The 12,119-nt window shown below is 40.2% G+C and overlaps 1 long non-coding RNA gene across 2 annotated transcripts in view; it reads right to left on the bottom strand.

Annotated features, from left to right (window-relative positions):
* Positions 1-9,858: 9,858 nt before the first annotated feature.
* LOC138142057 (uncharacterized) overlaps positions 9,859-12,119 on the bottom strand; it is a 60,094-nt gene continuing 57,833 nt past the window's right edge. For both annotated transcript variants that reach the window (XR_011163333.1, XR_011163334.1), the window contains 3 exons: positions 11,443-11,510; positions 11,133-11,217; positions 9,859-10,909 (listed from right to left, as the gene is read on the bottom strand). This is a non-coding gene — a long non-coding RNA (uncharacterized lncRNA). The remainder of the gene's footprint in view (positions 10,910-11,132; positions 11,218-11,442; positions 11,511-12,119) is intronic.

Here is a 12,119-nt window from a genome sequence, read left to right as displayed (position 1 = left end):
AGGAAGTTCTCAAGGGAAGAACTCTAAACTATGAATAATGATATAAAAAAATGCTCAAAGTTACTAATAATTGGAGAAATGCAAATTAAAGCAATTCTGAGATTCTACTTCAGATCCATAAAATTTGCAAAGTTGACCAAAAAAAGAGAGAAAATAACATGTTGAAGGAGTCATGGGAAAATAGGAACATTGAAGCATTGTTGATGGAGCTGTGAATTGATCAGGTCATTCTTTTTTTTTTAAGCAATTGGGGTTAAACTTGCTCAAGGTTACACGGCCAGGTGTTTCTGGGTGGATGCTAAGTGTCTGAGCCCGGATTTGATCCCCCAGGTCATCCCGACACTGGGGCTGGTGCTCTTACTCCCTGTGCAACCTGGCCACCCCCAATCCAGTCATTCTTGAAAGCATTCTTAAACTATGTACCAAACATTACTTATCTATGAATGCCCTTTGACTTTGGACTACCACTCCTAAGATTATGTCCCAAAAAGGTAAAAAAGGGAAGAAGAGAAAAGGACTCATATTTACCAAAATATTGTCAGCAGCTAAGTTTGTAATGGCAAAGACCTAGAAATTACAGGGGTGCTCATAAATTGGAAATGGCTGAACAAATTATGTTATATGAAAACTATCTTTTTCAATTGATGTTTTAATGATGTATAACTCTAGCCAGTTTTTCAGCCTATGATGATGCCTTATAGTTTCTATTGTAATGAAGAATTGGCTAATGAGAGCCCAGCCCTTATTAACTTGTACAGTGATCTTAGCTTGATACAAGTCCTTTCTATAACTTGCACTGGTCATCAAGTGAAAACTTATTAAAGATAACCCTTATATTTAGATTTCTGGAGACAATAAAGGGTAATACTGTATGCAAATTAAGACAACAAGGAATAGTTTATTTGTCAGATCTATGGAGAAGGGAAGAATTTACTTCTAAGAATTGACTTAGACCTAAATCACTCCATCTCTACAAATAAATTCACATGTTAGCCATTTGTTCAACATTTCTTCATCAGCACAATTACTCTGATCAGGTTAGCACTCTGGCCATTAAGATAAAACTACTTCCATGATTCTACAGTTGATGTTATCTTTCTACACAAAATGGTAGTGACAATCAACTGGTCATAGAAGGGAGGTGTGCAATGCTTCTTCTTTTTCCAGTATCACAAGAAGGAAAAATACAGCAGATAAAATGAGAAAAATCCCACCTACTGGAAATGCATCAGTGTAGATGATATTGAACAATTCACAACTGCCCATGAAATGCACTAAAGATATGACCACTTTTAGAATGTGCCAGTATTAAATTAGGTCACCTAGGTGGTGCATACACAGTCAATATAGATAGTTAAGAGACCAACAGATTCCTAGTGGTAGAGTGGAGAGAATGCCAGGCCTCAAGTCAGGAAGACTCTCCTTCCTGAGTTCAAATCTGGCCTCAGACACTTGCTAGCTTTGTGACCCTGGCAAGTCATTTACCTCTGTTTGCCTCAGCTTCTTCATTTGTAAAATGAGCTGGAGAAGGAAATAGTAAGCCACTCCAATATCTTCACAAAGAAAATCCCAAATGGGGTCACAAAGAGTTGAACGTGAAAGAAACAACTCAACAAACAACTAAGTTATAACAAAATTAAGAATGGATCTATTTATAGGCAAGGACTTCATACTGCTTTTTATCAATGATATTTCCCCCTTTAAGTTACATAACAGCTCAACAACATTAAATAATTTGCCCAAGATCATACAACATGAATGTCAGAGGCAAAATTTGACTCCAAAACCAATGTTTTTTTCATATTCCACTCAAGTCTCTGGGAAGCTATACCAAATTTTTTCTCATTTTTATGGCCTGGGAATCTCCCTACAGAGTGGACCTTCTATCGGTATACTTCACTAAGACTTAAGAAATAAATCTTCTTAAGAAATAAATTTTCTTTTTTTTTTTCTGAATTTTCAGGGTTTGTTATGAAAGAAGAGGTTCCCAATCCATATAGCTATTTTACTCGACAAGTATGTTTTTATTGAGCTAGAATCACCTTTAAATGAATGACCTATCTTTTAGTCTTGTGTGTATTGGTCACTAAATAAATTCTTCCTGTCTTATTATGAAGGGGGAAGAAGTCAGCTAAGGGTTCTTTTTTTCCTATTGCACTGAAAGGGTATTGACTACCCACATACAGATGTTGTGGTTCTGGGACTATTGGAGCACAGAACTTTAAGCTATAATCTGCCATTTTGTGGTATATTCACTGACAAAGCACAACACAGAAAGGAAACAGTAGCTTAGGTTAGGAAGGTATCATTTAGAGAAGGAGAAGGCACCAAGATAAAGATACACATGTTGTGTTTGAAAGAGCACTCAATTTGAAGTCAGAAGACTTGAGTTATAATCCTGGCTCTGCTACTAAATTAGCTTAGTTTTCTATTTGTCTAAGGAGGACCCTTTAGATTTGAAGATTCTATGATACTGATTTTCTATAAAACTATAGTTCCCTCCTACCTTTCTGATGGCTATGGGTTCTAAACCTGGGTCTGTCTTAAGTTTATATATTCAGTTGCTGACATTTATTCATAGCTGTGCAGCAAGACAAATGAAAGCTTGGAATGTAGCCAAAATTGAGGGAATTGAAGGCATGATGCTAGCAAGCTGGTCCTGTAAAGCCATTCTTTCTGGAAGGAGAAAGGCTGAATAAGTAAACCAACAAAGGGGGAAATAGACAATCAAATGAAAAATTCCCAGTTATCCAATAGCAGTGGAGACAGCTGGAAAATGACCTTTTCTTGGGAATACCTGCTGGAGCACAGCTGTTGGCAAAGAAAGCAACCACTTTGTCAAGAAGCAGGATTGATTCCATGAGAAACAAATGTCTGGGTCACTTGTAGAGTCAAGGCCACCAGGTGATTATGCAGGACAGAGAAGAACTCAGAACAAGTGGCACCAAGAATGTGTGAGACAAAGAGTTGTAGTGATTGACTGGTTTAGTGTCATGGTTTTTTGACTCTTAAAAATAAATATCACTAAGAGTATCTTTTTTTTTTTTTAAGCGATCGGGGTTGAGTAACTTGCTCAAGGTTACACGGCCAGTTATTTCTGGGTGTGGTGCTGAGTGTCTGAGCCCGGGATTCGATCTCCAGGTCATCCCAACACTGGAGTCGGTGCTCTTACTCACTGAGGCACCTGGCCGCCTCAAGAGTATCCTTTTTTGAAGAAAGGAATTTCGATTTGGTGTCTTAGAGACCCAGGGGAAGTACAGCATAATGGATAGAGTGTTGGATTTAAAGTCAGGAAGCTGTTGTTCAGTCATTTCAGTTGAGCTGGACTCTTCATGACCCTACTTGGGGTTTTCTTGGTAAAGATATTGGAGTGGTTTGCCATTCCCTTCTCCAGCTCATTTTACAGTTAAGGAACCTGAGGCAAACAGGGTGAAGTGACTTGCCCAGGGTCACACAACTAAGTTTCTGAGGCTGGATTTGAACTCAGGAAGGTGAATCTTCCTGACTGCAGGCCACTCTATCCACTGCATCTTCTAGAAGACCTGGGTTCATATCCTACTTCTGGCAATCAATTGAACACCAGACATTTATTAAGCACTATCATGGACCAGACACTGAAAATACAAAGAAAAAAATTAAAAAGTTTCTGCCCTTAGGGAGATAATATTCTAGCAGGTCTACTTGTGTGACCCTGAGCAAGTCACTTAACTACTTTATACTTCAGAAAATTTCCCAAGATTTATCTATTGAGTCATAAACAGTCTGTCGTCCTTCCTGACAGACAGTTTTCCAAATAGGAGTTTCCCACACTGATGTTAGGGTATCTGCAGTTATCTTCTCTAATAAGCAAGATGTGGCGAATCATTACTGTCATCTTTGTTGCTATGATCATGGACAAGTATTTACTGAGCTCTTGCCATATGCAACAGTAACAATAATGATGTTTCTCCATTGCATACTTTTACATATATCTTTGTAATAATAATGTAATTTAAAGATCCCCCTGTATTGGCTTGGTTTTTGGCTTGATTGTGTTAAAACCCAGAGCTTGTTAATTTCACTTGTGGGATGGACTTGTTGATGTGAAAAGAGAGGGCTGAACTGGGAGGAGCTACTGAGACTGTTATGCAGACAGAGAGTGAATTCTGTCTACTGGTGAAGGACAGTGCTGTTGTTGCAGAGGTCTTGGAACCTTGCTGTTGGTTCAGAAGCCCTGAAGAAGGATTTTCCTGTTGTATGTTTACAGAAATCCTGGAAGAGGGTTTTGCTAATGTTTTCAGGGGTCCTAGGACTGTTCTACAGACAGAGAATGAATTAATGAAGAGACTGGCAATGTATCTTGTGGCCTCCCTAAGCTTTGTCTCCCTAGGAACAAAGATTGCTGTGAACTTGCCTCATGTCAAGATGAATAAAAGACCTCCATTTGGGTATTAAGTGATGTGCTTAAGCTTGTTGTAACTCTGGGGCAGATTCAATTGTGATCCAAGGTTGGGGAACTTTTGACTTTTTTGTGCTCTGTGATTGAACAAAGGAATGTACTTTACTTATGATTGGAAAGAATCTCCATTTGAGAAGAGGGGCTTTGTGATGGACTAAATGAATGTAATGTCCAGGGGTGGGGTAGTACTTGATTAAATCACACTTGGGGGGGGGTAGTACTTGGAGATTATTTAATCACACTTAGTGCATGCTGTATTTTGAATGATGTCATATTTTGATCTTCTCTGTTCTTAATTTGTCACTGAATAAAATGGAGAGCACCTATGCTGGTATTTTGAACCTTGGGAAGTTGCCTTTGCTTGGCATTACAATCTTCCATTCAATCCTTAAAACTTTGTGAGACAGGTACTATAAGTAGGTATGATTTTTATTCCAATTTTGCATATGAGGAAATTGAGGCTTGGATATGGTTAGATGACTTACCCAGGGTCACAGTTATTAATTTAAAAGGTTAGAATTTGGACTCAGATCTTCTGATGCCACTATATCGTGCTACTTCCCAAAGCTCTATTGTTGTTCAGTCATGTCTGACTCTTTCTGACACCATTTGGGGTTATCTTGGTAAAGATACCGGAGTGGTTTGCCATTTCTCCAGTTCATTTTACAGATGGGGAAACTGAAGCAAACAGGGTTAAGTGACTTGCTCAGGGTCACACAGCTAGGGTCGTAGGCCATAGTTGAACTTAGGAAGAGGAGCCTTCCTGACTCCAGGCCTGGTACTCTATCCACTGCACCACCTACCTTCTGCAAAAAAGCTCTGTTAGGTGCCAAAATACAAAGATCTATGAGACATGTCCCTGGGCCCCAGTAAATTTACAATTTGGATGAAAAGATAGAACCTGAACTTGACAAGGTAAAAATTCAGAATAGCGAAGTACTACAGGCCAAACAAGTAAGAGAAAAAGTCAGTTCCAAGCAGTAATGGGGTGCTCAATTTGGAGTTTGAGGACCTGAGTTCAGATCCTATTTCTACTACCTGTGTTTCCCCAATAATAAGACACTGTCTTATTAATTTTTTTGGAAAGAAAAACACCAGAGGGCTTATTTTCAGGGGAGGGCTTATGTTGTACTGCCTCAGCTCTCCTCCGCGGCACTGCTCTCAATGGCGCCAGCAAGCAAATCACTGGGGAAGAACAGGATGATGCGCTCACTGCTGCAGCTCTGATTGGATGCAGCTCGGAGTGCAGCGTGTGTTTCACCGGGGGCGGGGAACGGTGCATACAGAGGGTACTGTAATGTAGCATGTAGCGCAGGAGATCACCTTCACTACAATAGCAATCTCAATAGGGCTTATTTTCAGGGGAGGGCTTATTTTAGAGGAATCTTACACAGTAAGGGGAGGGCTTATTTTCGGGTATCTAGTTCCTGGGCAAGTTGAGGCAAACCATTTCATCTCTCTGCGTCTCAGCTTATTCAGGTTGAGGGGATTGTACTAGATGGCCTCCCACTCTAAACAGATGAAGAAAACACTATGAACTGGGGCAATAAGGGAAGGTTTCCCGAAGGAAGTGAGTCTCAAGCTAAAACTTGAATGAAGGTTTAAAGACTTAAGTGGAGAGGAGGAGGGGGCAACATTCTAGGCATGAGCAAGAGTGATAACAAAGACACAGATGTTATTCAGTTGGTTACCATTTGTTTTCTAATACTTCTTGTCATCAACAACGATCAGCTGCTCATTCAAAGCAGGACTATCCATTGGGAAATTCCAGGCCAAAAATACTTGAGATAATATGGGGATAATAAGATCATGGCCTAAAGTTGGACAGAATTCAGAGGGCATCTAGTTCAACCTTTCTATTTTTCAGATATGGAAATTAAGTCTCAGAAAGGATAGGGGATTTGACCAGGATTATATAGTAAAGGTTAGGAACAGGATTTAAACCCAGGTGTTCCTGATTCCTGTGTCTATAATAGACCCACTACTACCACCCTATTCCATGTCCTAAAGGCAAATGTAAAATGGAGACATTGGAGGAAGTTCAAATTCCTAACAAAATAACTTGACTCCAATGGATTAAGTCTGAAAAAAAAAATGATTAGGAATTACTAAAAAGCTTCCCTTCTTCCTAACCTCCTTATTACTTATGATGGTTTCTTATGACTCCATTTTCCCAATCCCTCGGGCTGGCAAACTAGGTATCATCCTTGATTCCTCTCTTTCTCTGTCTTATCTGCCATATGCAATAATTTGTCAAATCCTGTCATTTCTACCTTTGTAAGATCTCTTGTATATTCCCCCTTCTCTGACTTCCCTGGATTCCTTCAAGTCCCAACTAAAACATCACTTTCTATGGGAAGCCTTTCCCAATTCCTCTAAATCCTAGTGTCTTTCCTTTATTTATTATTGCCTACTTATCCTTTCATATGACTTGTTTGTACATAATTGTTTGCATTATATTTGTGAGGTCCTCCTGCTACCATGCTGGAGCATGCCCTTTTCACCTCCCTCCTGGACCACTGAAATAGCCTGTTTATTGGTCTTCCTCCTTCCCTTAAGTATGTCCCCACTCCAGTCCATCGTCAATCCATTCATCTATCAAATGCATCTTCCTAAATTTCAGATCTAAATGTGTTTACCCCTCTACATAATAAATCACAGTGGCTCCCCATCATCTCTAGGGTCAAATATAAAATCCTTTGACTTTTAAAGCCCTTCATAATCTGACCCATTTCTACCTTTCCAGTTTTCTTATACCTTATTTCTCTCCACAGACTCTGCAATCAGTGACACTGACTCATTGCTGTTCCTCAAACCCCATATTCTATCTCCTAGCTCTGGGCTCTTACCCTTTTCATGCTTAACAGAATCTTGGTGTTTGCTCCACTGAATACATATAACCTCCTCTGAGACAGCCAGAGCTGGTTGGGACTAGGGAGTGTTTGACATATGCCCTTGCCAAGAAGTGAGATAATATGATGCAATATAAGCACAGATTTGCTTCCACCCATAGACCTCATGAAATATCTCAGTCAAAATGTCCATGAACAGACACTGTCAAATGAGCCAAGTATGAAGACAGAAGGGTACATAAGCATCATCCTCTATACTTGTATTATGTGTTATGTCTTACAAACTGCTTTCCTATCCTATTTCCTATTTGAGGGGGCAGCTAGGTGGCAAAGTGACTAGAGTTCTGGGCCTGGAGTCAGGATGACTCATCTTCCTGAGTTCAAATCTAATCTCAGACACTTACTAGCTGTGTCACTCTGGGAAAGTCACTTAATTCTGTTTGCCTCAGTTTCCTCCTCTGTAAAATGATCTGGAGAAGGAAATGGCAAATCACTCCTATATCTTTGCCAAGAAAACACCAAATGAGGTTACAAAGAGTCAGACCCAACTGAAAATAACTCTACAACAACATTTTATTTGAGCTTCATCATAACTTTGTGAATTAGGTAGCAAAAGGATTTTTTGCATCATTTTTGCAAGAGAGAAGACTGAGGCTCATAGAGTTAAAGTGACTTACCCAAGGACACCTAAATAATAAGGTGTATAACTGGAGCTGGCAATTAAGTCTTATGACTCTGAATCCTGGAATCTTTCCAATACACCAGCCCCAACTCCTCAGTCCATGTAATTCCACTCTGAGACTCAAGATGACTCTGTGTGTGTGTGTGTGTGTGTGTGTGTGTGTGTGTTGAAATGAGAACAGGGATTCTTTCTTGCCAGGTCAATGTAGAATGACATACTTTAAAGTATGTCATAGGCCAATTCTTACCAAGGAATCCAAAGATAGGTGGTTAGTTTCTTGGGTAAAGGCCAGATGCAAGGCTCAGAGGAGAAAAGCAGTGAATCGGGTATACCAGCACCAGCAGCAGTGAATTTGTTTGTAGAAACCATTATAATCGTCTTGGACAATTCCACATTAGAATGCCTTCAGTTCTGTTCTTTTGTCTTGTGAGTCACTGCCTAAATCTCTGCTTGACTAATAATAATAGCTAGTATTTATATTACATCTACTCTTCAGTCCCGTCTAACTCTTCATGACCCCATCTGGTTTTTCGTTTGTGTTTTTTAGCAAAGGTAATGGAGTGGTTAGCCATTTCCTTCTCCATTTTACAGATGTGGAAACCGAGGCAAACAGGATTATGTGACTTGCCCAGGGTCACATAGCCCATAAGTATCTGAGGCTAGATTTTAATTTAGGTCTTCCTGATTCTAGATCAAGTGCTCTTTGCACTGTACTGGTGGTACCAATCTGCATTGTTGGAGGCAATATTCCATCTGAGAGATTCATACTGTACTCAAATCATAGCTCTAGTCCCTATTCTTATTTTGTAGATACCAGTAGACATCATGTTATGCTCTATCCAAACATCTTAGGCAGCCATGTGTGAGGTCTTAACCCTTTCTAGGTTAGTGGTATCATGAAAAGTGTATCACATTTGGAATTACTCTACTACTTGGTGAAGGTATGTTTTACCTTCACCAAGTCACTAATGGTTCTGGGTCCCATTATAGTGTATCTGAGTAAAAATATACAGATTTTTTTATTTACAGATACAAAAAAATTCAGTGTATCTGAGTAAAAATATACAGATATGCTATACTACAGAATTAAAGGTGACCCCTACCAAGAAGAGCAATGTGAAGTAAAAATTAAATATGTTGTCAGACCACAAAGCACTAATAAGACTTTTCCAGGGTCAGCTTTCCCACCCATGACCTCTAGTCAGTTCTAAAACAGCATGAAAGAGATCTGTTCTCCCCCTGGTCATTAACATTTATGTTGCAGTTTAAAGTTTGCAAAGTGATTTACACCTATTATCTCATGTGATCTTCATAACAACCTTGATGTTCTATCATAACTCCCATTTTAGAGATGAGGAAACAGACTGGGAGACTTTCAGTGACTTGCCCAGTGTCACATTGTTGTTCCTCCTTCATTCTTGAAGAGAACCAGACATCAGGATAATGATGTCTTGACTTTCAAGTGAATTGGATTTGAGTGAGGCAGGGCTATAAAAAGTCACCAGCCTGGGGGCAGTTAGGTGGCGCAGTGAATAGAGCACTGACCCTGGAATCAGGAGGACCTGAGTTCAAATCTGGCCTCAGACACTTAACACAAAAACTAGCTGTGTGACCTTGGGCACGTCACTTAACCACAATTGCCCTCCAAAAAAAAAATGCAAAAAAAATAAATAAATAAAGTCACCAGCCTCACTCTCTCCTCCAGGGTCTTCTGAGTCCAGTGGAAAGACATAGGTCAGGATAGCTGGCGATGCCCTGTCCCCTTCGTACCCCAGGATCACATAGTCAGCAAGTGTGTGAAGTAGGATCCAAATTTAGATTTTCCCAACTCCAAGTCTACCACTCTCTCCACTGTGCTACCTAGATGCCTAGAATCCATTATCACATTTCTCATCTCCTTGCCTATTTCTTGGTGAGGTCACATTCATAGGTAGAGAGAGTTAATTGCCCATCCTGCCTAACCTCATCATTGTAAACCTAGCTTCTACACATAGGAGATAGCTTCCACTGTCCTAAACCTTACATCTCCAGCTGAAGCCCTTCTTCTGGGATTCACTCAATGGTCCTGTATATTGACACAGGGGGAAAATATAGGAGAGGAGGTTCATGAAAGCTCTAGAGGTGTGGTATCAAACTCAAGGAGAAATGTATCCCTGCAGGATGCTTGTTGACTTATAAAACTGCAAATCAGCATTAGATATGGAAACCAAGGCAAATGCTCTCTTGAGTGAATTTAGATCTCTCTGCCCCAAAGAGGAAGACTCCTGGAGGTTCTCCAGATTTAAACCCCTTTTTCTCTAAAGGGAAGAAAACCAGATAAAGACAATGTCTGTGAAATTAAAGAAAGGTTTTTACTAATCAAGGAAGGAAAAAAAAAGCAAACACACACATGGGTATTTTCCAGCCTGTGTTGAACAGGTTACCAGGTAATCAGTGGGAAGAGTTTATATTCCTTTTCAATAAAGGAAAGTAAGGAATTAGGGGGAAGGGGAAAGGTACACTTAGGGAGGAATGAACCCCATCTCCAGTGGGAGGGTAATAATTCTAGGTGTCAGAGCTGTGACTCTTTGATGCACAAATCAGAAGATATACTTAGCTGATAAACAATCTATAGTTCAAGGTTTGATAAGGAGATAGCTCCAAAACCAGGATATTTCAAGAACTCCACAACTAAAGTTAGGGGAGTCTCTGGAGATAAAGTTCTCTAAAAAAAAACCATAAAGTTCGATGTGTCCATAGTCTCATAACCTGAAGTCAGGAAAGTCTTTGAAGATAGGGATGTCTCTGGAAGGGTCTGCTTCAAAGCTGGCATGAACTTAATTGGCTTCAGAGTTGCGGATTTTCTGCATGTTCTGCTGGGTTTACTCTGAGTCACCACTAAGGATTATTGGTATGTCAAGCCAATATAGCCAGTCCTCATACAGTTCTTCTGGTCACCTGGATAATTGGGGGGAAAGGAGGGGAGGGAGTCTCAAGTAAATCAAGGTATCAATTTTCACAGCTATGTGTCATTGTAATACCACCTGGAGGCCAGGTATATTACAGGTAGATGAATCTCCGCCCTCCCCTCCCTCCCCCAGGGATTCTCCAATACCCTTAAGAGAATTGGGGAATGTATAGTCTCTTTATACATGACTCCAGCCCCTACCAATGCTATTACCTCAGTTGCAGGAGGGGGGGGGTCCTTATGCTTCAGTTCCATTTAACTGCTGATAATAGATTGTTTTTTTACACAGAAATATTTACTGCAGAAGAGATAAATACAAATACAATAATTTAATCCCCTAACACATGGGAGGCATAATACTCCTCCTCACCTAAACCACCTCAGTATCTGGGGAAGGGAAGAAGATTAGGTTCATAACTTAGTTCATTTCCCATAGAACACAGTCCCAGTTCATAGTGGAAAACCTTCAGGCTTAAATCCCAGGCATTCTGGTTTCTCAGGTTGTCTGGCTGTACCACCCTACCTGCAATTCTGGCTCCAAAGTTTCTGTTACTCAAATTCTCCCAGTCCCATAAGGATCACCTCTGGTACCTGAAATTGGGGACAAACAAAAAAATAGAAACAAACACTAGCAGACCCATTTCTTAAAGATAGGGTAAAAGAGAGGGAACAGGGGAAACCCTTTTATCTTCCATTGAGTTGAAGGCATTCATGCTAGGTGCAGCAGATAGGAGTCTCTGAAGAAATTTCAGTCAAATACGATGGAAAAGATAAGCTCAGTCTTGTCAGTTTAAAGATTCAGGCAGCCAATTAATCAACAGAGGCTACCCCTATCTATGTGACAAGAGACTCAGGCCTCCATGTTTCCCAAACTAGGCATAACCAGACCAGCTTGGGCTATGGTATTTTTTTTTGGAGGGGAGAAGGCAAGGCAATTGGGGTTAAGTGTATATGACCGTTGTTTTGATTGATGTCATTCCACTTACTGTAAATTCCATAGTGGCTTGAACCATATTTTAGCCAACTTTGGTGCCAAAAAGAGCATTCTGCACATAGCAGGTGCTCAATTAAGGGTTAAGCCCAAGGTCACACAGCTAGTAAATGTTAAATGTCCGCAGTTGAATTTGAACTCAGGTTCTCCTAACTCCAGGGCCAGTAGGTGCTCTATTCACCATGCCATCTAGCTGCAGTGAAAACTTA

The sequence above is a fragment of the Petaurus breviceps genome, unplaced genomic scaffold, assembly GCF_028583685.1.
Source record: "Petaurus breviceps papuanus isolate PSGF00001 unplaced genomic scaffold, PetGlider_PUasm1.0 90515, whole genome shotgun sequence".
NCBI lineage: Eukaryota > Metazoa > Chordata > Mammalia > Diprotodontia > Petauridae > Petaurus > Petaurus breviceps.
This window is presented reverse-complemented; position numbering and strand designations above follow the sequence as displayed.